Source organism: Mastomys coucha, unplaced genomic scaffold (assembly GCF_008632895.1).
Source record: "Mastomys coucha isolate ucsf_1 unplaced genomic scaffold, UCSF_Mcou_1 pScaffold14, whole genome shotgun sequence".
NCBI lineage: Eukaryota > Metazoa > Chordata > Mammalia > Rodentia > Muridae > Mastomys > Mastomys coucha.
The window spans coordinates 71,341,500-71,364,998 of NW_022196896.1; the positions used below are offsets into that span (position 1 = coordinate 71,341,500).

Sequence of the window (23,499 nt, forward strand, 5' to 3'; positions counted from 1 at the left end):
TATATATATGTATGTTTCAAGCAGCTATCAGTGTTACTGCTAACAAGTGAGTACCAGAAATAGCTGAAAATACTTTGTCTTTAGGATTTATCTCACTGGGGAGCATAGACAGATTATTGTATTCCAGGTTATTCAGAATGATTTCTCTGTATTTATGCTACCAACTCAACATATAATTTAGTTATTTCATTCTGCTTTTAGTTTTCAGACATTCACCCAGTCATTATGATCACTGTGTGGTTCCAAAGCCAAACGAGGTGTTTTCAGAGAAGTTTCGTGTACTATAACAGACAGCCATCTTTATCTGCGGGTTCTGCATCTATGCACATTTTCTGCTGATGGATATGCAGCTGGGCGTATGGTGACTAACCTATACTCACTCAAGACTTTCTTGTTATTCTCTAGGCCATGTATTTTAACAACTTTCCACAGCACACGCACGTGCAAGCACACACACACACACACACACACACACACACACACACACGCACACATATTAACTCTAAGGTAGAGAGAATTTAAAATAGAATCTAGGATGATGTGAATAGGATGCATCCATAGCTCTTTTTTTATAGGGACTTGAGCAGGTCTATCCCCTCTCCCACGATCAATGCCAAGGCGGCTGACCGTTGTGAAGTTGTTGAACCTACACAGATACACTTTACCAACCCAGGAACCATAGTCTACTTTGAGGCTCAGTTTTTGTGTGGTACATTTCATGGATTTGGACATTTTTTTTTCTAGGGGAAAAATATCCTAATTTAAGTATTTATTTCCTAATTATATATTTCCTAAATATATAGGGATAATATACAATATTCTTAAATATAAATATATATTTCCTAAGTTAAAGAAAAACAAACAAAACAAAAACCTAACACCCCTCATATACTTTGCCCAAGCTAGGGTGGCAAGACATGCTCCTAATTCTGGCATATTGTAATTGAGTTAATCCTGACATTGAGCCACTGAATATGCTATTTATTCAGTTATTTTAGAAGGGATAATTACAGCTACATCTGTCTAAATACTTTAATCATATGCAAAGATAGTTAGAAACTACATGAGTATCCCTGTCTGCTTATTTCTGTTTCTGTAATTTACATGTCATCTGGTTCAGTAGTTCCCACGGGGATGATTTTAACACCCAAAGGATATTTGGCAACATCTGGGACGTTTTTGATTGCCCACATGCAAAGGAGAGTGGAAGCTGCTGTTAAATACCCAGTGCTGGGACAGTCTCTAACACAGTTCCACTTGTTCCCAAGTGACGATATGCTGGGGCCGAGAAAACTTGTCAGGTTCAACCAGGCGTTTGAGGGCTTGTGTCTTCTTCCAGACCTACCCCTAACCCCCACTTCCTTCCTGTCTTCCTTCCTTTTCACTTTGCTGCTCTTTCAGCAAAACCAGGCGTTTACAGCTAGGACTGTGTGAAGACACCAGTCATTTAAAATGGATAGTCCTGGGAACATCAATGCTGTCCTTTGCCCAGGTTCATAAAGAGAAAAACAACTATCACATGAGCTGTGCTGGGTTTTTTGGGATAAGCTATATATGTAAACAAGTGGTTTGTGAAAGCTAATCTCGGTTGATCACAGGCATCTCACGGAAGCAGGCTAAGTTAGGTGTATACATCAGTTGGGGGTAGGTAGGTCCACTCGCACCTCGGCATACATGGGCAGCATTGTAGGTTCTGCGGCTTCAGGGCTGATTTTGAGGTATTCTCCCCTGGAATTCATTCAGTGTCGCATATAAGTGCGTGTGACCTGCTCTTGTGAGTACTTGGAGAACTCTGGGTTGAGGTATGCATTCCCTTTCTTTCTCTCTCTGTTTCCTGTTGCCCTGCTTTTACTATCTCATAAAACACAACCAAGCCATGCCTACACTTCCATCAGTGAGAAGCCACATACGTGATTGTGGGCTCATTGGGTTACATTGCCTAGATGGTAGGTATTTCGGTCAGTGAGGAAATCACCTAGTACGATATTTCTTAGATATCTTGTCCCCCCCACCCCCCCCGTTAAGTGACTCTACTCAATTTCATTTAAATCGAGTCAGTAGTTTAGTCATGTATATAAACATGGATGGGAAGGTGTGCTGGAAGTATTGGCAGTTCAGCTTAGTTGCACAGACCGTGTCTGGGCATGGTAGACATGAAGAGGGTGCACGTGCCAGGGCTGCTCTGTTTGGTCATCCTTTGAGAGCTTAGGGCTTTGCTGGGATGTTTCCCCTAGGTTTGGTAATGAAGTGGAGGGTTTGGCAAGCAAATCTCATCGGGTTAGCATTTCTCTTTGACAAAAGTAAGCGCAGTACAACTTGCGTATGCACGAAGGGCCTATATGAATAGGAACGTGACTGACACGGAGGTGGAAGCTCACTGGCATGCGCGTCCTTTCCTCCGGGTGTTGATTTTCTGGTTAGTATCAGGAGGCTCTTCCCAGTAGGTTTCAGTACTCGTGTACCTGCCAGGTGAGCACTGTGCTGCTGGTTTCCAGGGAGTCGTTAAGAAATGGCTTTCATCCTCAAAATCTGTCATTTTGAATGTATGTCCCAAGACAAAATTAAAAAAAAAAAAAAAGTACTCATTCTTAGGCTTTTGCCTCCCAGTATATATTACCAACCTTTTTAAAATCTCCGCATCTTCTGGCTTGTCTCACAAGAAAGAAAGCTCTTTCTAGACTGTTTTGTCTGGTCAAACTCAGAATCTTGAAAAGGTCCTACTACTCTTTTTAATCCCTTTGTGGGATTTTTGATGAATCTCTAAACATGACAAGATTTGAGGACATTTCTACAATAGGGGATGTTTTTACAGTCCTGAGTGACAGAGCTAATGTCACAGTCCTGGTCGAGGAAGGGCTCACCAGCCCATTGTGATGGTGGTACACCATTATGATAGTGGTACAGGGACAGAGATGGTCCCCTGGACTTTCTAAGGGGAAGGAGACAAATGGAAGGCTTCTTCGGTGCTTTTTGATGGACCATGTGAGGGCCAGGCAGCCATGCTTTCTTTGTTCGGCTTCTGGTGAGGCCTTTAGGAGAGGGATGTCCATCCTTGAATTTTATGTAAGACTGCAAGACAGACTGCTTCATTGTGATTCCCAGCAGTGAGGCAAGCAGATGCCCAATCTTTCCCAGCCATCAACAGCCGAGACAGAGTGTCCACATGTCAGCCTCCTGTCTGCCTTTGTTTTTCCATACAAACAACGTGCTCTTTCAACAAGAAGAAACCACTTGTAAACCTGCTACTCAGAAATTTGGTGGTTTGCTGTGAACTCTGCTTATTAATTTGTCGTTAATGTATTGCTTCACAAGTTTCCTAAGCTGGCGGAACTTGGAAGGAAGTTTAAGCAGTGTAACCGTCTGAGCAGGGCTATGGGGACGGCTGCTTTAATCTGATTCAATCTATTTCCTAGAACACAATTATAACAAACTCGTTTAGGAGTGCTCTGTCTTTTTCAGAGCCAGTATTAGTCATTTGGCCTCCAAGAGAACTGTGAACACAGATGTCCTTAGGATTTCAAAGGGAGTTTGAACGGTTTATTCTCTTCCGCCTACTGTGGATATTTTGCTGAAAAACATTTTATTTGGAAGAATAACATATTAATATAAGCTACACTTTGAACTTGCTGTTCCTGGCACCAGAAGCCAAGTTCATTATTTCTTACATGCAGCTCTCTGATTTCTTTTTATAGAGAATTTGTACACCAAAGCTTTTTTATAAATAAATAAGATTACTGAATTGTACACTTTTTATCTTTTTAAAGACAGGGTCTGACTTTGTAGTCCTAGTTGTCCTGAATTTGATACATAGGTCCAGGCTGGTCTTGAATTCAAAGATCTGCCTGCCTCTGCCTCTTGAGTAGCAGGATTAAAGGGCTACACTACCATACCCTGCTCATTTTCAAATGACATTTTCTTAATGCTATATGAAGTACTCTTCAGGTCAATAAAATGTACCTTTAAAATTTAAAGACCAATTTAGGAGACTAAATAAAAGTCTTTTTTGAGGCTCCCAAGAGATCTGTCCATTTTAGATTTAAAAATGTTTTCATGTATTGCCTAGATAGGAAGCCTGGAGTGAGCCCATTGATATTACAGTAATTAAATGCTCATGGATTAATGAATCTGGATGAGGATAAGATGGCAACACACTGTGATGTTGCTCAAGCAAGGAGCGAAGCGCTAGTTACACTTTCCTGGGCAGATATGTTTGAGGAAAACAATAGTGGTTCACCTGCCTTTGGGATGGTCTCCTGTTTGGAAACCGGAACACTTTTATGGTGGGTAGTGTCCCAGCCTACCAGTGCTGCCACCTGCTAACAGGCATTCAGCTGCTTCTGTTCCAACTTATCTCAGCCTGTGACTGCCCCTGGCCTGTCTGCTCTGCTGTTACCCCACAAATGAGACTGGTCTCTCCAGCCTGGGCACCGTAACATTCTCATGCCTGAAATATTTTTTCCCTCATTTTTTAAAATTTTTTTTTACATTTTTGTTTTGAAATAAGTTTAGATATAAAAAACGTTGCTGGAATACTTGAGAGAATTCCTAACTACTCCCTTCCAAGCTCTTCTGGAAGTGGTGCAGGTCCTGGTCATTGTACCTCATCTCTGTCAGTTTGACAGGTGAGAGGTGATATCTCTTCTCATTAGTTTATTCTTTGAAAGTTTGTTCATGCATATAATACATTCTGGTTCCATTCACCACTCCAAACTTTTATATCCCCTGTGTATCAAGCCCCCATTTTCTCACCAAGTCTTCCTGGTATCTTGTCTTTTGGGGTTTAGGTTTTTTTGTTTTGTTTCGTTTTTGAAACAGGGTCCTGTTAGGTAGCCCTGGCCCTAAACTTGCTTAGTAAACCAGGTTGGCCTTGAATTCAGAGATCTACACACCTCTGTTACCCAAGTGCTCAGATTAAAGGTGTATGCCACCAACCAGACTTTTTTTTTCTTTGTTTTGTGACTCACTGAAGCATAGGTAACAATGACAGCCCCTACCCCTGCCATCCCAAATCATAAACTGCCAATCCCTCTCCTTGGGGAGTGGCTGGGGCTCCCATGAGCCCCTCCATTATCTGATTGAATGTTGATAGATCCAGTCTTGTGCAGGCCTGTATTCTCGTGGATGCAGGAGCCATGTCATGCCCAGAAAACCTCAAGGTCCTCCTTCCCATCGTCTTTTCCCTCCTTCTCCTATGATAGTCTCTAACCCTTGGAAGGGGTCATGTGGGTGTTCTGTTGATGGCTGGGCAGAAAGTCTTGGTGACATTTGAGTTGATGTCTCTGTTGTGAGGCCAGCCTTCTCTCGGTTGACCAGCCGTGTGTTTTTGTTTTCATCTGCCATTGTTTTCTTGGTTTGCTCACTGTATTACCAATTTGCAGCCAACCTCAGATAGATATAAATATTTGGATCAAAAAACTGAGTCTACTGAAGACATGTCCTCTGTTTTCCATAAATGGTATCATTACTTTTGTAGTACCATTGAATAAATGATTTAAGAATATGTATGGAGAGTGCGTGTATGTTACATGTAAATATGACATAATATTTTGTACCCATCATGTATAAAATTTTAATATCTGATAGTTTTGATAGCCAAGAGATCCTGAAAACAGCCTTCCACGAATACTAAGAACCTGCTGTTCCATGATGACCTATAAGAAAGCAAGATAATAGCGGCCTGAAGGCCACTGAATCAGGGTAGCCTAGGAAAGGAAGCAGATGTTTCTCTTTATCTCCAGTCTAGCAGGCTACGTACATTCATCGCTCGAAGCCGTTGGTCTCTACCTGGACTCATCCTTGCCCACTTCTCCTGTATTCTTAGCTGTAGAAGCAAGTTAAGGATACCTGGGAGAAATGTGGTTAGAAAGATTAAATGGCATTTTAGAAGAGAGAAGCTAAGAGCCAAGCCAAACACATTGTACAAAGGCTGTAAGCATCCCTGACGTTCCTATGCAGTGTGTGGCAGTGACACAAGAGAGTCTCATTTGGGCACACCATTTGCAAGATGTCATTAGATGTGTCTGCACCAGTGTTTGATGGAGCTCCTTTTTGTGTTTCCTCCTCCGATACACTCCGTGGCAGGAGGAGTTAGTGTGGTGGCCATCTGTGTAATCTGTCCCCTTTCGTCTCCAGGTTTACACTGGGGCCACGAGCACAGAAAAAGGTCACGCACTGAAGGCAGCAGGCACCAGATTCTGACTTTGCCACCTGTTTCTAGTAGCCCTCTGCAATTATCTAAGTTCTGTTCTGTGAATGGGTGGGATGAGGTGTCAACTGAATGTAGTAATGTTATATCCATGGCACCCCGGTCATGTTCAGTAAGTGACTAGCGTCAAGGTCTATTTCTCCTATTTAGCCTGTGAACCCTGAAGTACATAGTTCCCAAGATATAACTTGAGTGCCAGACGGCAAGGAGAACATCTGCTTTGTCTTCAGCAGATATGTTCTAAGAAACCCGGCCCACATCTGAAACTGGCTGTTGTGATCATAAAAAGAGAAAGAGCTATTAAGATATATTCTGGCGGAGTGTGGGGGAAGGGAGTGCCTCAGCAGGCCCTTGCCAAGGCATCCCTTCCCCCTGAGAGACCAGCCACAGGACGGTATGGTATAGAACAGAGTTTTTTTTAGGGCATGGTGAGGGGCACTAAGAGGGTAGCAGAGACAGAGAAAGGCAGAGAGAAGGAGAGAGTAGAGAAGTAAAGGCTGGCCATGGCCACGTGAGAGAGGGGGGAAGGGAATGGGAGAAGAAGGGGAGCAAGGGGGCAACAGGCAAGAGGCAAGAGAGAGAGGAGGGGGCAAGCAGCTCCTTTTATAGGGTCAGGTCTACTTGGCTGTTGCCAGGTAACTGGGGGTGGAGTCCAGACAGAATACCAACACTGACTAGTATCAAACACTGTTATACTAGGTTTTTTTTTTCTGCATGTATGCATCATACAATAAGACTTAACTTACAAATTATGCACAGTAAGAGATTAATAGCAGTAGCTAATAAGATAGAACCTTTGCAACCTCATTCTGTAATAAAATTGGCCTCTCTCTTGAGTCAAGACAGTAATTTTACACTGTGGTTAATTGGACGTGACTGAAACTACAGGAAGTGAATTCTTGGATAATGGGCACTAGCGCACTTAGTGTTATGTATGAGAGATCCTGAGAGACCCCAGTACCACAAACCAAGGCATATATGTATGTGATTAGCATGCAGAAGGGTGAAACTCAGCTTAGGTCTGAGAGGAAGTTCTGTCTGCCTTTGATCTGTGCTACTTGAAGTGGTAGAGCCTTTTCCAGTAGAACCTTAAAGTGTTAGATAGAACCTTCTAAAGGAAGCAAGTTAAGTTATTGGGGCATACCCCTGAAGAGGACATGGGGACACAAACTCCAAGCTCTTGCATTTTGTTTTTAGTTTTCTGATTCCATGGAGTGAGCATCCTTGTTTCACCTCTGTTCTCTGTGGTTTTTCTCTCTAGTTTTTTTGTTTGTTTGTTTGTTTGTTTGTTTTAAAATTAGATATTTTCTTTATTTACATGTCATATGATTCCTCCTTTCCCAGTTTCCCCTCCAAACAAACAAACAAACAAACAAAAACAACAAGAACAAATCCCTGTTGCCACCCCACCCTCTCCCACTTATTGGCCCTGGCATTCCCCTACACTGGGGCACAGAACCTTCACAGGGCCAAGGGCCTCTCCTCCTATTGATGATCAAATTGCAATCCTCTACTATACACATGCTGCCAGAAATCAGTCCCACCATGTATAGTCCTTGGTTGGTGGTTGAGTCCCTGGGAGCTCTGAGGGTACTAGTTAGTTCATATTGTTGTTCGTCCTAAGGGGCTGCCAACCCTTCAGCTCCTTTGGTTCTTTCTCTAACTCCTTCATTGGGGACCCTGTACTCAGTTCAGTGGATGGCTGTGAGCCTCTACATCTGTATTAGTCATGTCCTGGCTAGTTTTATGTCATCTTGACATGAACTAGAATTGAGAAAAGAGGAAACCTCAGTTGAGAAAATGCCTTCATAAGATCCTGCTATAGAGCGTTTTCTTAATTAGTGATCAATGGGGAAAGGCCCAACCCATTGTGGGTGGTGCCATCCTTGGGCTGGTGGTCCTGGTTTCTATAGGAAAGTAGGCCGAGCAAGCCAGTAAGCAGCACTCTGTCATGGCCTCTGCATCAGCTCTTGGCTCTAGGTTTGGGCCTTGGTGGAGTTCCTGTCTGACTTCCTTCAGTGATGGACTGTAATGTGGAAGTCTATGTCCAATAAGCCCTTTCTTCTCCAACTAGCTTTTGGTCATGGTGTTTTAGGATAGCAATTATAGCCCTAACTATGGCATATTATGTCATGCAAAAGCAACTGACCAAGGCCTGAGCTCTGAAGATGAACCAGAATAAACCTTTGCTTCTTTGAAGTTTCTTTTCTCAGATATTTTAGCACAGTAACAGAAAGCAGACTTATACCATCTGCCGCAGCAGGAGTGTGGTAAGTCATCTGGGTTTTTGTTGTCTGTGGGTAGGAGTGATCTTCAAAGCAGAGCATGGAGAAGGAATAGAAATTCAAGGGGAACTTGTTTTCATAGGAGAGCCCTTGAACTTTGGGCTGCGAAATGAGTGAGTTCCCTGTTCTTCAGGGGCAAGGTGGCATCCCTGTGGTGTTGTCTGAGGGACCTTGGAGAGGAGTGCCTGGAGAGTAGAGCCATGCAAACGTTCTCTTTTTCTCAATGAAAAAAAAATGACAGAATCCGAAAAGAGACAGTAGAACATTTTCTAACAGATTTCAGCCTGGTAAATTTATTGACCCTCTGTGTTTCCTGACTCTGGTGCAGTGCTTTGATCTCAGAGTAGAGTCAACTAGGGTTGGATCCTGTGGTGGCAAGTGTTTTGTCAATTTGACACAAACTAGGGTCATTTGAGAAAAAAGGATATTAATTGAGAAAATGCGTCTGTTGGATTAGCTTGTAATTAAGTCTCTAGGGCATTTGCTAGATTGATGATTTATGTGGTAGGGTCCTGCCCCTTGTGGGCAGGTGGTCCTGGATGGTATAAGAAAGGCCGAGCAAGCCATGAGGAGCAAGCCAGTAAGCAGTACCCCTCTATGGCCTGTGAATCAGTTCCTTCCTCCACGTTCTTGCCCCGACATCCCTTAGTGGTGGAGTGAGACTATAAGCTGAGGTAAATCCTTTCCTCCCCGAGTTTCTTTTGCTCGTGGTGTTGTCTTACAGCAATAGAACCCCTATATGCCTGGCATTTACTGGGTTCATTCTATGCTATTTCACGTTTACAAAAAAGCAAGACAATCCTTTCTCTTTATTCTCCATATCACGTGAGGAAAGTTTACTTTCTAACTCAGTTTTAGACTTAGATATCTGTTGAAGCATCTCACTCAGTGTGTGCTCTGGTGTCAGATAGCAGCCTTGTCTTTCTGCATTTGTGCATGTGAAGGTCGATAGCATCCGGTACTGGTTCTGTAATGCTCGTCGGGTGGCAGAATAGGGTTAGCATGATGACACTTGGGACGGCAAGTTAGGAAAGTTTTCGTCTGCGAGACTCTAGGAAATGTCATGGTTCCTTTTGTTTTAGATGTCAGTCTCTGCAAAGGAAGATTAGATATACTTTCTTAGATTTTTATCTAAGATAATCATGTTAATATAAAGTAAAGTTACTGGTGTTGTCTTCATAGATGTTTACTGTAAGGCTGATTGATAGTTTGTATAACTCAGAGCAGTTTTAGAAGCAACCTAGAAGTTTAGTTTTTTTTTGTTGTTGTTGTTGTTGTTGTTTTTTTTTTTTAATAGACAGATTTTCTTATAGCAAATAAAATTGAGAAGCCAGGCTGTGTGTTCCTGTAATTAACTCTGACCTCCACTCTTCTGGGCTTATTCAGAAGGGAAGGGCAGTGTCTGTGAGGTGCCTTTTCTGCAGTGTTTTCGCTCAGCAGGCATGCAGTACGCTTGCCTTAATAAGTAAGCCTCCTCATGTGGTTCTGCCAACAAGGTGACTGATGTCGTCTCTGAGGACCCCTGGCTTTATACCTGAGTAGCAGCCTCAGCATCCTATACCTGCAGACCTTAGACCAGGGATTTCGCAAAAACCAAGGTGTTGGCCCAGAGTGCAGGGCAAGACCGCTTGAGTCCTCTGCATCCCGTGCCTCAGGCAGGCCAGTCAGTCATTCTGTTCATAGTTTGAGGTGTCTCCAGTTGGCTTTCGTTCATTTCCTCCTCTTTGCTCTAACCACTGGTGAACACTGCGACCTTTGGTCAGCAGCATGTGCCTGGTTCTAATTCTGTAGGTCTCAGGTAGGATTTGCTTAGGATAAAGATGGGCTGCAAGTGGAGTGTTCCTGCTTCTTGAGTGCCTACTTGCCGCACTCGTCTTCCTCCTCGTGTAACCTGCAGATACTCTGCTTTACCAGTTCTGAGTTGGACGGCAAAGCGAAGGGGTAATTTAATTCATTATTGGACCGTTTCCCAAATCTCTGCCTCAGGTTTTTCTGGTTTTGGTTTTGTTGGGGTTTTCTTTGTTTTGTTTTGGCTTTGCTTGAACATTTTCTTGTGAGACTAATTTCAAGACTATACTTCATAAGGTTGATGGGTAAAATTATGAATTCAGAGAGAGTTCAAAATCTAGTCTTGTTTTTTTGAGACAGGGTTTCTCTGTGTAGCCCTGGCTGTCCTGGAACTCACTCTGTAGACCAGGCTGGCTTCAAACTGCCTCTGCCTCCCAAGTGCTGGGATTAAAGGCATGTGCCACCACTGCCCAGCCAAAATCTATTCTTGACTATGTTTCTCCAGTATACCACATTGCTGTGTGGAGGTGAAGTTGGTCATTTCAGAATGTGTAAATGCATGGATTTACATGGGATGAGGATTATCTGAGACCTGGTTGGACAAGGATGGGGTTTGGTCTGGTGCCAGGTGGTTTTTGACATGCCTGTCGGTCCTTTGTGCCTGGCTAAAAGGCTCGCCACCTCCATCTCTGTGTTCTTGTCTGAGTTCCGGTTCAGAAGTGCTGACACAGCTAATCTGGGTATTTATGCCTATTACCACTTGAAGCTCAGTGGGTGTCTCTTTGGGGATATTCACACAGAAATGGCTTAATTGGATTTCAGCCCAGACACAGTATCTGAATGGTTCTTTATGAATTGCATTAATTGGGCTACTGCCATAGGAAGTTTCCCCCCCCCCCCCGCACCTCCCCCACCACACACACAGAGGGAGAAAGGGAGGGAGAGAGAGACATCAGAATTTAGAAATGCTATGATTCAGTCCTTTTCATTGGCTTGTTGCTAATTTCTATAATAAATGAAATATTGTAGGATGTGGTAGCTCATCTCTGTAGGGAAGCTGAGGCAAGACAATTACTGTACGTTTGAGACTACTCTGAGCTGCATAGTGAATTCCAGGCTATTAGGCTATTTCAGGTTAAAGAGGAACACCCTATCTCAAAAGACAGAAAATCAAGGGAGACATACTAGAGAACAATAAATAGGCTAGGTATGTTGTGCATACCTTAATTACAGCATCAGAAGGCAGAGGCAGGTAGATCTGAGTCCCGGACTAGCCTAATGTACATAGTGAGCTCCAGGACAGCCAGAGCCACATAATGAGACCATGTCTCAAAGGGGAAGAGAGATGAAGAGAATGAGAACCTGATAGGTAAGAAATACAGTTTGTAAGTGTAACTGTCCTTTGGTTGTGCTTTATTTGTGTTATTTTCTAAATTCTAGGTTCATGTGGCTATTCACAGCCTGATTCAAGAGTCTAGTCTGTATGGGATTAAACCTTTGAAATGAGAAGATCTAGGGCCGGAAGTAATACTGCCTGCTTCAGGCCATTTGGGTATTGACAGTGGATCTTGAGCTGTAATTGAGAAGCGACAGTTCTCTGAGTGTGCTAACTCATGTAGGCTCAGCAGCACTGGAGAGGTTCATGTAGGACTGAGTTTGGGGTCCAGCTAAGCTATATAAAGTTCTGGGATAGCCTGGACTAAAGTGAGACCCTGTCTCGAAAGCAAACACAACCAGAACAGGCAGACAACAAACAGTACCAGCATCCCCCCCAAAATAAAACAAAACAACAGCACCCCCTCCCTCCGGAAAAAAAAAAAAAACAGAACCAAAAACCTGAAAGTTTTCTGCATAGTTTAAACATTTGTTTAAATGTTAGGCTGTGGTCTATGATTTTTATGGGAATGGAAGGTGATCTTCCAGAAGACCCTCTTGGAGTTTGTGCCTCAACAAGGAGGGTTTGGTTGGGCAATGATGTCGGGAACTGAAAGCAGAGATGTTTCCAAGAGAGAGAAGACACTGCAGACACTCAGAGGTCTGGCATGAAGAAATGAATGTGGGCGCTTATGCTCAGCCAATATTCAGAGTATTTTAAAATGGCTAAGTATAAGCACAATGTATTAAATTTTAATTCAGTTATAATAATTAGAAACCTCCATGTTAAATTTTTATACCCATTAGCATTTTAAAACTTCATTTGCTTTTTTAATTATAAATTTAAATTAGAGCTACAGAACTTATTTTTACTGATGTTACCTGTTGGCACAAATCCTCATCCAGGCTCCCAGGCAACCAGCTTCCTACTGTTCTATGTGTTGAGACAGCAGCGTTAGACTTTCTGCACCTGGGATTTTTCACTGACCACGAAGTCCTCCAAGTTATCCATGTTGTAGCATGTGTGATAGTCCCCCTTTGTTGGGCTATTAAACAGTGTGCACATATCTCATGCTTTACTGCCCATTCATCTCTCAGTGGACACTATTTTCTTATTTTTATTCGCGTTGAGATTTTTAAAGGCTCTATTACTACTTAATAGTGCAAACTTGACACAGAAGCCTGATCCAGACCATAGCAGCTTATGTAGCAGTGTGATGTAGAAAAAGGGTAGAGGTCCAACAGCACTTCCCACCCTGACTTCCTAACCCTTTTACCTGGAGGCTCAGTGCCTTAATCCCGAGTTAATGAGAACCTGGGTCCTGAACAGCACAGGGCTCTGGATTGTTTCCACTCTGGGATGCCCGGATGTGTGGCTGGCAGGCTCTACAGGCTCAGTACTTGCCTGGCTAAATTAATACATGCTCTCAAATAACATGCAGGCGCTCTTACTGAAAAGGTTGTGAGGTTTCTGGTTTGATTAACTGTGGGCTATAGGGAAACTCTTGGGTTTATATAAGGCAATAAAATATTCTTTGTGTGGAAAAAAAAAGGATTTGACTTTTTATTCCTAGAAAAAAAACAAGAGAGAATGCCAGGCACAGTAGTATACCTCTAACCCTTGAACTAGGGTGGCAGAATCAGGGTCGTGAGTTTGGGGCCAGTCTGGATTGCATAGTGAGCTCAAGGCCAACCTGAGCTTTTTGGGGAGGCTGTCTTTTAAGAATAGTAGGAAAGGGAAGGAAGTAGTTTTGCTGTGTAGAGATAACATCAACATATAATTTGACATGAATGGCGTTGTGTTTCTTAGTAAGGTCATTTGGGGACATAAAATTCCACTTTTCCAAGGTGGTGTGGGTTTTCTGTAGGCATCCCTGAATCACTCTCTGTAGTTCTCCAGCCTCTGCAGAGGCTTATTGGCCCCTTGGTATGGTTAAAAACAGAGAAACCTGACGTCATCAATGTTTCAGGTGATTTTGTAATTTTTAGCCTTTTGTGCCTTTACCCAGCTAGAAAAATACAGTATATACTTACTTCTTTCTAGAAGGACCTCTAAGCCGAGAGGAAAGAAAGAACAGAGACTTGGCCCACAGGGAAGTCTTTTTAAGTAAGGATAGGGGTAGGGTAGGGCAAGGACAAGGGAAGGGTGGATTGCTCCCATTTGCTCGGGCACCAAATAAACAGGCAATTCTCCATGTCTAGCCCTCACTCAGAGCCAAGCTTCCTCCCTCAAGATAATCTCTCCCATCTAAGGGGTCTCTAGGCATAACTACTAACATACTAGAAATGTCAGGGATTGGACAATATGTGGAAAACACCAGCCTGAGTCCACATGGTGCAGAATGCCCCAGCTCTGCAGGATGGACAGCTTAGCACCATAGCACCATCATTTGAATGAAATAAGAGTGAAAGTGGCTTTAGGAGACAGACCAGAAATTGTAGTTTGTACTTTGTAAACATGACTTTGCACCCTCATTGTAATGAATTAGCTATACAAAGACTATTATGTACAATGGAGGTGGTAAATTTATATTAAGGAATGAATAGTCACTTTGATTTGGTAATAGAGTTGTACTTGGTTCTTTTGGGGTGTGCCGAGTTGTCCGGGCCAGTTAGGTTGTGTGTATGATTTGCTTCACACTCACCTGGAGAGGAATGTGCCTGTGATGGTTGAGGCTGGATGGCAGTGCATATGGGGTGGACATATATTGTGTCTACTGTTGCATGTGTTTAAACATGGTTGTGATATGGCAGTGGAGGAGGACACAGATACTTACATTATAATTCATAGCAGTAGCAAAATTATACTTACGAAGTAGCAACAAAGATGATTTAGTGGTTGCGGTCACCACAACATGAAGAACTGTTTTAAAGGCCGCAGCATTAGGAAGGTTAAGAACCACTGGTTTCTAAGAAGGACATTAGGTCGCCGAGCCACTTTCTCTTCTACTTCCTATCCCATGTGAGGTTAGCAACGTTGTTATATCATGTATTCCTTCCATGGTGTTCTGTCTTGCCGTAGGCCCAAAAACAATGGAGCCAGCTATGGATTAAGTGCTCTATAAAATCCTGAGCCGTAATAAATCTTTCCACTGTCGAAGTCAATTATTTTCCTTAGGTATTTCGTCATAGCAATAGAAAGCTGACCTACACACTCCCCAAGGGAATTAATGCTTTGTAAAATTCATGTATGTCCTGGAAGGTAGTTAGACCCAATAGCTGCACAAGTATTCTTTAGAAAGCCTGACTTCAGACAAGTTCTCGATCAATTAAAATCTTTTTAAAAAAAAAAAAATCTAACTTTCTTCTAGGATAGATCTGGAACTTAGAAATATAGAGGTGGTTGGTAGGGCCATGGCCAAGTCACATAGGTAATGAAGTCTGTCGTTTCAGCAGGAGGAGTGAGAACTTGAGTCCAGATAGCGGCGCTTCATTTCATCTTACAGTAAACACCCACAGAAAGAGAGAAATTACATATCCTCACTGTGTTTGCTTATGGGTTTTTCCTTGTAGTAAATCATACTGTTAAAACCATCTGACTCTTGAGATAGAGTTAGAGAATGCGTAAAGAGGGATTCGTTTTTAAATCAAAATTTATGAACTTGCCTTGTAACCCTTCATGATAGTCCTGCTTGAATTATCACTTCCTATTTGAGTAAAATAGAATTCATTTTTTTTTTTTTCTGTGAGGCTTTTAACATTTTGGGGACATAGTCATCCTAGGGATGAATTAATAGATCTCTTCTAAGCGAACTGTCAAGGCAGATCCCCTCAGGGTTTGAAATGATTAAAGATGCCAATGAACTCTCTTGGGAATCTGCAGAGTACACCAGAGTTCCCTTGAAAATGCCAGAGGAAACCAGACATGTTTGCCCAAGTGTGTGCCCAGGGAGTGCACTGCCAATTCCACAAGCAGGACGGAGCGTGGGCACCTGTGTTAGCTGCTTGCCTCTAAACTACCATGTAGCTTTGAGGTGCTAGTCTCTGATTGCCTGGTATGGGCAGGGGATGCTTTTAGCCTTAGGATTGGGATTTCGGTTGGTGACACCTGGGCAGATGACAGTGCAAGACTTGTCACATATGGCTCTGTGTGGCCCTCTTCCTGTGAGCTTGCCTCTGTTGCCTCTGGAAGCTTTCCTTCCGTCTGTGGCAGTGTGTAGTAGTGGAGAAGAGGCCTGGGGGTACTTGGGAGCCTCTCCCCCACTAAGATTTCTTTACTTGCTGCTCATGCAGTGTAGTGTGCCTGTGTGCTGTGTGTGTGTGTGTGTGTGTGTGTGTGTGTGTGTGTGCTCGCATATGTACAAGACAAGAGAGTGTGTATGTGTGTGTGTATGTGTGTTTCTGCCTGTGAGAGCAGGTGTCTAAGCCCAGAAGAAGATATTGAATCTCCTAGGGGTTGTAGTTACAAGCAGTTGTGCGCCTCCAATATGGGTGCTGGGAACCAAACGCTGGTCCTCTGCAAGAGCAGTAATCGCTTTAAACTGGGCACCCGTGTCTTTTTTTCTTTGAAATGGATAATTGAACTCAAACAAGCAAGCATACCTAATATGTGTTCTTTTTAATTTCTCCACAGATCCCCCAGGTTCCTCTCCTATAGTGTCATCCCAGCTGGCTTAAGAGCGTGGAGGATCACTGTAGCTCTGTCACCTTCAAGGTGTCCTCAGACAGCAGAAAACCTCATCTTTCTGAAGAGTGCTACAATTTTTCCAGTCACCTCTTGTAACTGTGTGCCAAAGGTAAGCCAATACATTTCTGCATATAAGGGGCTTGGCTGGTTTTTTTGTTCCTTTGTTTTTTGTTTTGGTTTGCTTGCCTTAAAAATTTAATTTGTGCTGGGTGGTGGTGGCACACGCCTTTAATCTCAGCACTTGGGAGGCAGAGGTAGGTGGATTTCTGAATTCAAGGCCAGCCTGGTCTACAGAGTGAGTTCCAGGACAGCCAAGAATACACAGAGAAACCCTGTCTCAAACAAAACAAAACAAAACAAAAAAACAAAAAAACACAAAAAAACAAAAAAACAAAAAACTTAATTTGCCCAGTCGTTTTTTTTTTTTTTTAAAAAAATTCAGATTTTTTTATTTTTCGTGTATGAGTGCTTTGCCTGTATGTATATGAATGAATGTACCATGTGTGTGAGGCCAAAAGTAAGTGTCAGATGCCCTGGAACTGAAGTTATGGATGGTTGTGAGCCATAGTGTGGGCACTGGGAACCAAATGCAAGAGTAGCAAGTGTTCTTAACCAATGAGCCGTCTATCCAGACCCCTGCATAGTAGTTATTAAATTAGTAATAATGGCAGTAGGAATGGCCCTAGTTTATGGAACTCCATTAAATTTAAGCTTTTAAGGGTCGTAGTTCAAACACCAGGTTGTCACTGTTCCAACCTGAGAGTAGGTGGTTTAGAACATTTAGATAGAAGTAAGTATACAGACCAGTAGACAGCTTCCTTCTATGCAGTGAGGTTCTGGAACCTGTTCTGAGCTGAGGTTGCCTATATGCTAGGGACCAGAAGCTTACAGCAGGGAGGCTACTCCGTCTCTAGTCTGGTCAAGTTCAAGTCCATCTTGGTGCTAAGAAGATAAGTTCACATGAGAATGAAGTTCAAATCAATAAAGATTCCTAGGACTGTTTCACAAGTTTGTATGAGAGATGTGTTCAAGCTATAATAAAAAGAAGTGCTGACTTTAATTAACCTTGTGAAGCCGGGATCCTGGAGCCCCCAAAGTGATATTGGTGGACAAAGATGTGGTTATGTAACAGAAGTGTATTAGAGAGAAACAGAGACAGAGAGACAGAGAGATCGAGAGAGACCATGCTTGTGTGCGTGCATGTGTGTGTGTGTGTGTGCGCGTGCGTGCGTGTGGTGTTGCTGGCATGGGTACCTGAAAGATAGGCATTCCATACCTGAACTATATATCCCCAGCTCACAAATATATCTCAGCCATGACTGATAACTTGTAGCCTTTGACTTTGGATGTGGCGCAGCTCATCCAGTGTTCCCTCTGGCTGACAGCAAGAAACACCTTGTGAGAATGTGTATTGTCATTTGTAGAGTACCACCTCAGAATTTCAGGGATAACACCTACCTGCCATCCTTCCCTTTCCCACAAATCTCATATTATCTCTGTCATTTCGGTTGTCTTAGGATGGTCTCGAATCTATTATTTGGTCTGTGGAGTCTGGCATAATAATTTCTGTGAATGTACTTTCATGTGAGTTAGAATTCTCTTTCATTTGGTCTACAGTGATCACTGAAACCCTTTACTGTTTCCACCTTGATGCTTTCTAAAACACTTGTCTAGAAACTTGTTCATGTCCTTGATTCTGCCTGGTACAGTAAGTGCTATTTGGAATGCCATAATGTTGATATGCTGTATTTCATGAGGGTATAGTTAATGAAGTACCCTAGCACTTTACATTGATGTCTTTATAGTTTCCTATGGAGAAAGTGGCTCATTGTCCCAGATATGCGGGGTGTGTGAGGCGGATTCAGAACTAGATGCTATCCTGGAATCCATAGTTGATGCTCAGGCTTTAGAACTGGATTCTCAGCCCTCCCCAAGATTGTTATCCCATCATTGCACACAGAGAGCGCTGTTGAGCTCTCTGCCTTCACAAGGATCCCCACCCACCTCAGGACAAGCCCATGGGGGAGTAAGGAGCATCCCCAGCATGGCAGATTTGCTTACAAAGGAAGCCTCTCAAACTCCAGTGATTTAGAAATGGCCATTGAAGTGGGGCCTTATTAGACTCAAGCAATCTGTGAATGTTCACCTATCAATCCATTTGTCAAATTTCATGGGCATATAAGCTAGAAATTAGAGCTTCTCAGATCTGGTCGCCAGAATTCATTAATAATTCACCAGGAATAGACTGGCACTGATTATGAAGAAGTTTTTAATGATGAATCAGTGGCGTGACGTTGACAGTTAGAGCTTGCATTGAGGAGGGAGAGCACTATTCTGGCTCCTGGCTCTGGACCAGCCTGCATACTCAGCAGGGTGCATTACACCGGCCAGGCAGTGATTTCAGGGGCCATGTTTATTTCATAAGGGATGAGATCTATACAGAAAGCATTTAATTTTGTCATTTAGAGTGGTAGCAGCTGTGTAATAAACACTGCGAGCACTGACCACATTCGAAGCCATTTTGCTAGGATTATTTTAGCACTGTCTTTTAGTAGCTTCAAAAACATAAAATGTGCTTCCAGACTTCCTCATGTCCTGGCTGGCTAGGGCTGGAGCTCTTGTAGGACCAGTTAGATTACACAGGTTTTTAGTGTGTATCTATAGCCAGTCTGTCTGGGGCATGAAAGCACTGCCCTTTGGAAAGGAGTCTAGGAAAGCCCTGGAGGGGTTACAGTGGAACCAGTTTGAAGGAATGAAAGGACACATGGGTAGAGACTTAAGAGTCTGCTTGGCACAGGGCAGGTGGGTTTGAGTGCTAGAGGGAGTAGTGTCTGGGGCTAGCCATGTGTTTTCTGGTCAGTGATCTTTTGAAGTGCCAGTAGGAAACAACAATGGCTGGACAGCATCAACAGTGTGCCAGAGGGACACCAGTGTAATGCTGTCTAGAAGAGTGGTGATTGAGATGGTGGTCTTGGATGTATTCCCTAGTTACTGGGTACCCAAGGAATATACCAAGTTACTAGGCCTGGGCTATGTGGGCTGGGTTGAGGAGCAGTTAGAGGATAGTGGGGGTCTCAGAGCTCATTTCTGGGGCTGTCTTTTCCCGGCCCATTGTCTTATTTCATTAAAGTAAAGACACATTTGGAGACCTCTGACCTGCCCACTAGGAGAATGCAGACCACGGAGATAGGATGCTCACATACCCTTTTCACAGTCTCCTCATGATCACTCCCAGCATTTCACTTGAAAACAGAAATTTCATGTTGATGGAGGTGGCTGTTGTTTAGTGGGGTGGATGCTGTGAGACTTTCGTGTGCTATACTGAAGGGAGAGCTACCTTCCCTGGATCTCACCAGCTAGGACCTCACTAGCTAGTGGCCGTAGTGGCTGCTAGGATTATGTTGAGATATCAATGCCAGCTGTGATGCTCTGCACATCCCTTTCCTCCAGCACAGGTACTACAGTACAGGAGAAAATAATACCCCAAGCCTGTCGATTACCCTTACATTAATACTAAGAGTACTATCCAGCAGTCTTTCTTTAATAAGGAAAAGTTTCACTACTTAACATTCACATTATACTTGATTTATATAAAAGCATATTTTCCTCGAGCTTAACATCTATCAGTCTGTTTTGTATTATTGCAACAGAATTCCAGAGGCTGGGAGAAGGAAGCTTGTTTAGCTGACAGTTGTGGGTGCTTCAGCTGTGATGACCTTGCTGGCAGAGTGCAAGGCTGTGCACGACATCACACGAACATGTGAGAGACAGTACATCTGTTCGTCTCCTTTTTTGTTAAAAGCCACCAGCATTCGTGCATGGATCTGCGCTTCGACGATGATGTCTAATCCCAGGCAATCCCCTTAAGTGTCATAGGTTAAATTGAGGCCCCCTTAGTACCTCCCAACAGCGATTTCAACACCTGAACCCTAAGAGGAGCCTCAACCCACATCCAAACCATAGCGACAGAAAATATGCCTTGGATTGGTTCGTTCCTTATTGTTAGCCTGGCCCCACATTTGTTGTTTTGGAGGTCGCTAGTAAGTGACTTTGCCCAGTGCCCAGGGTTTATGCAGAAAGGCTCTTTGCAGATGAAACTGGTTGATGGGTACTTAAGTTTTTAGGGTTCCAGCTGCTGCTGCAGATGTACAGCTGGTGTTCTCTCTCTCTCTCTCTCTCTCTCTCTCTGTCTCTGTCTCTGTCTCTGTCTCTGTCTCTCTCTCTCTCTGTCTCTCTCTCTCTCTCTGTCTCTGTCTCTCTGTCTCTCTCTCTGTCTCTCTCTGTCTCTCTCTCTCTCTCTCTCTCTCTCTCTCTCTCTCTCCCTCCCTCCCTCCCTCCCTCCCTCCCTCCCTCCCTACCTCCTCCCTCCCTTTCTCTCTGGGTGGAGGTCCCTGCATGTCTGGAAATGACTCTTTGAGTTTCTGCAGAAACAGAAGAGGCCATGAGAGTCCAGGCCACAGTCTCTGCAGCTTGGACCAATTTCTTCCTGTCTAGGGTGATTTCTAGGGCCAAGAAAGGACAACAGCATTTGATACCTTGGGTCTTAGAGTCAATAGATCTGTAATAATTGATTAATTGCTTGGAAAACAGAGCTGCATACAAAAGCCCTGTGGCATTGCCCCTTCTATAGTTACCATAATGGAATGGTTGTGGAACCCTGCCTGGTAGGGTTGGTACGAGGTTTGCCCTCTCTGGTGCGCCTCTGGCTTTTACTGCAGTTGAATTACTTCGTTTGCTAGATGAATAGGTCAGCAGTTAGCATTTGAACCAAGGTTTGCTGCTTAAAAGCTGGACTTCCTCCCTCTCCTAACGTTAACCATTCCTGATGTCTTGGAGATGACAGTGACAACTGTGTGGTTACCTTAAACCTGGACTCAAGGCTTTGAGAGACAAATGCCTTGGCCAGAGCTTAGTGCTCATAGGTGTCTCAGGAGACTGAGAATGTCCTCCCCTGCCCCCAAACCTTTCATTTTTATATCAACTTTAATTTTTGTTCCCTTATCCCTCATTCCTATCTTCATAAGAAAATCTCCAGCTAGTAAGTAGAAGTTGAAAAGTCCTTTCAGAAACTGAAGGAAAGTAGTAGGAGGGAGGGAGGGACGGACAGACGGACGGGCGGGCGGATGGACAGACAGACAGAGTGGGAGGGAGGCATCAAAAGCAGTTCTGAGTTGGGCTAAGGTAATTTTGAAGGCTGCTTAACCCCATAGGCCTAGGTGCTTAGGGTCCTCTTAGACAAGTGATTTCCAACTTACAGTCAGACCTGCCCTGACAAAATTATCCACAGAAGCAACAAGGGCTTTGGTGTTCAGTAGCCACTTGTATGGTAGCACTGCCACTGATCCCTTTTAGGAGGATAGCTTTTCACATTTAAAGGTACAGCTTTTTAACCTTTCTATGTGGCCAGTGAAATGATCATTTTCTTATGCCTGTCTTCACTGATACACCTATACTACGGCTTCCTAGAAAACTAGAGAAACATAGTTTTTAAAAATCAAGTCTGGCTGGGCAGTGGTGGCGCACGCCTTCAATCCCAGCACTTGGGAGGCAGAGGCAGGCAGATTTCTGAGTTCGAGGCCAGCCTGGTCTACAGAGTGAGTTCCAGGACAGCCAGGGCTATACAGAGAAACCCTGTTTCGAAAAACAAAAAACAAAAAACAAAACAAAACAAAAAAATCAAGTCTGCCCATATTCATCTTCTTTGCATAACTGATTATAGAATATGAGTAACTAATATTCTATTTATGTTTTAAAAGAAAATGTCCCTCTCTTATTTGAGGTTTCATTTCTCTGTAGTTTGTTACCTATACTCAACCATTCTCAGAAAAAAATAAGTAGAAATTTCAGAAATAATACATTCAGTTTTCCACTTTATACCCTACTCAGGATGTGAATTGCCCTTTTGTCCAGTGTGTCTGTGTGGTATAGCCTCCCTCCCAGAAGCCATTTCGGTGTGAGACCAGCTCTTGTGTATTGTGTTATGAGTGTGTATAGGATTGGGAGGTCACTTCATGCTTTCAGGCATGCAGTAAGGGTCTTGAAATGTGTCCTCAGAGGGTGGTAGGCGGGGTATAGTGTTTCTTTTCTTTTTCTTTTTAAAAATTAATTAATTAATTAATTAATTAATTTTTTACACTCAATATTTTATTTCTCATCTCCCCCCACTATCCACCCTCCAACTGCTTCACATCCCATACCTCCTCCCCACCTACCCCCCCACCTCCCACCCCCGTCTCCACGTGGATGTCCCTACCCCCCACCCCACTTGACCTCTAAACTCCCTGAGGGCTCCAATTTCTTGAGGGTTAGGTACATCTTCTCTGAATGATGTAATCCTCTGCTGTATGTGTGTTGGGGTCTTCATATCAGATGGTGTATGCTGCCTGTTTGGTGGTCCAGTGTTTGAGAAATCTCCGGGGTCTAGATTAATTGAGACTGCTGGTCCTCCTATACGATTGTCCTCCTACAGGATCACCCTCCTCCTCAGCTTCTTTCAGTCTTTCCTTAATTCAACAACAGCGGTCAGCTGCTTCTGTCCATTGGTTAGGTGCAAATATCTGCATCTGACTCTTTCAGCTGCTTGTTGGGTTCTCCGGAGTACGGTCATGTTAGGTCCCTTTTTGTGGGCACTCCATAGCCTCAGTAATAGTGTCAGGCCTTGGGGCCTCCACTTGAGCAGGATCCCTCTTTGGGGCTTCTTTTCCTCAGGCTCCTCTCCATTTCTATCCCTGTAATTCTTTCAGACAGGAACAATTATTGGTCAGAGTTATAACTGTGGGATGGCCTGCCTCTCCCTCATTTGATGCCCTGTCTTCCTGCTGGAGGTGGGCTCTATAATTTCCCTCTCCCTACTGTCTGGCATTTCATCTAAGGTCCCTCCCTTTGAGTCCTGAGAGTCTCTCACCTCACAGGTCTCTGGTGCATTCTGGAGGGTCCTCCCACCCTCCTGCCTGCCTAGGTTGCCTGTTTCCTCTTTTTGCTGGCCCTCAGGGATTCAGTCCTTTTTTCTCACCCAATACCAGATCAAGTTCCCCTTACTCTCCACCCCCACCTCCCATCCACTTTCTTTCCCAGGTCCCTCCCTCCCTCCCCACTTGTGATTGCTTTCTTCTCCCTCAAGTGGGACTGAGGTGTCATCACTTGGGCACTTCAGCTTCTTGACCTTTTTGAGTTCTGTGGACTGTATCTTGGGTATGTTGTACTTTTTTTTTTTTTTTTTT

The 23,499-nt window shown here is 43.6% G+C and overlaps 1 protein-coding gene across 2 annotated transcripts in view; it reads left to right on the forward strand.

Moving 5' to 3' along the window:
• Nck2 (NCK adaptor protein 2) overlaps window positions 1-23,499 on the forward strand; it is a 137,453-nt gene that overhangs the window by 54,125 nt on the left and 59,829 nt on the right. For both annotated transcript variants that reach the window (XM_031367361.1, XM_031367360.1), the window contains exon 2: window positions 16,226-16,388. The gene's annotated coding sequence lies outside the window, so the exon portion shown is untranslated. The remainder of the gene's footprint in view (window positions 1-16,225; window positions 16,389-23,499) is intronic.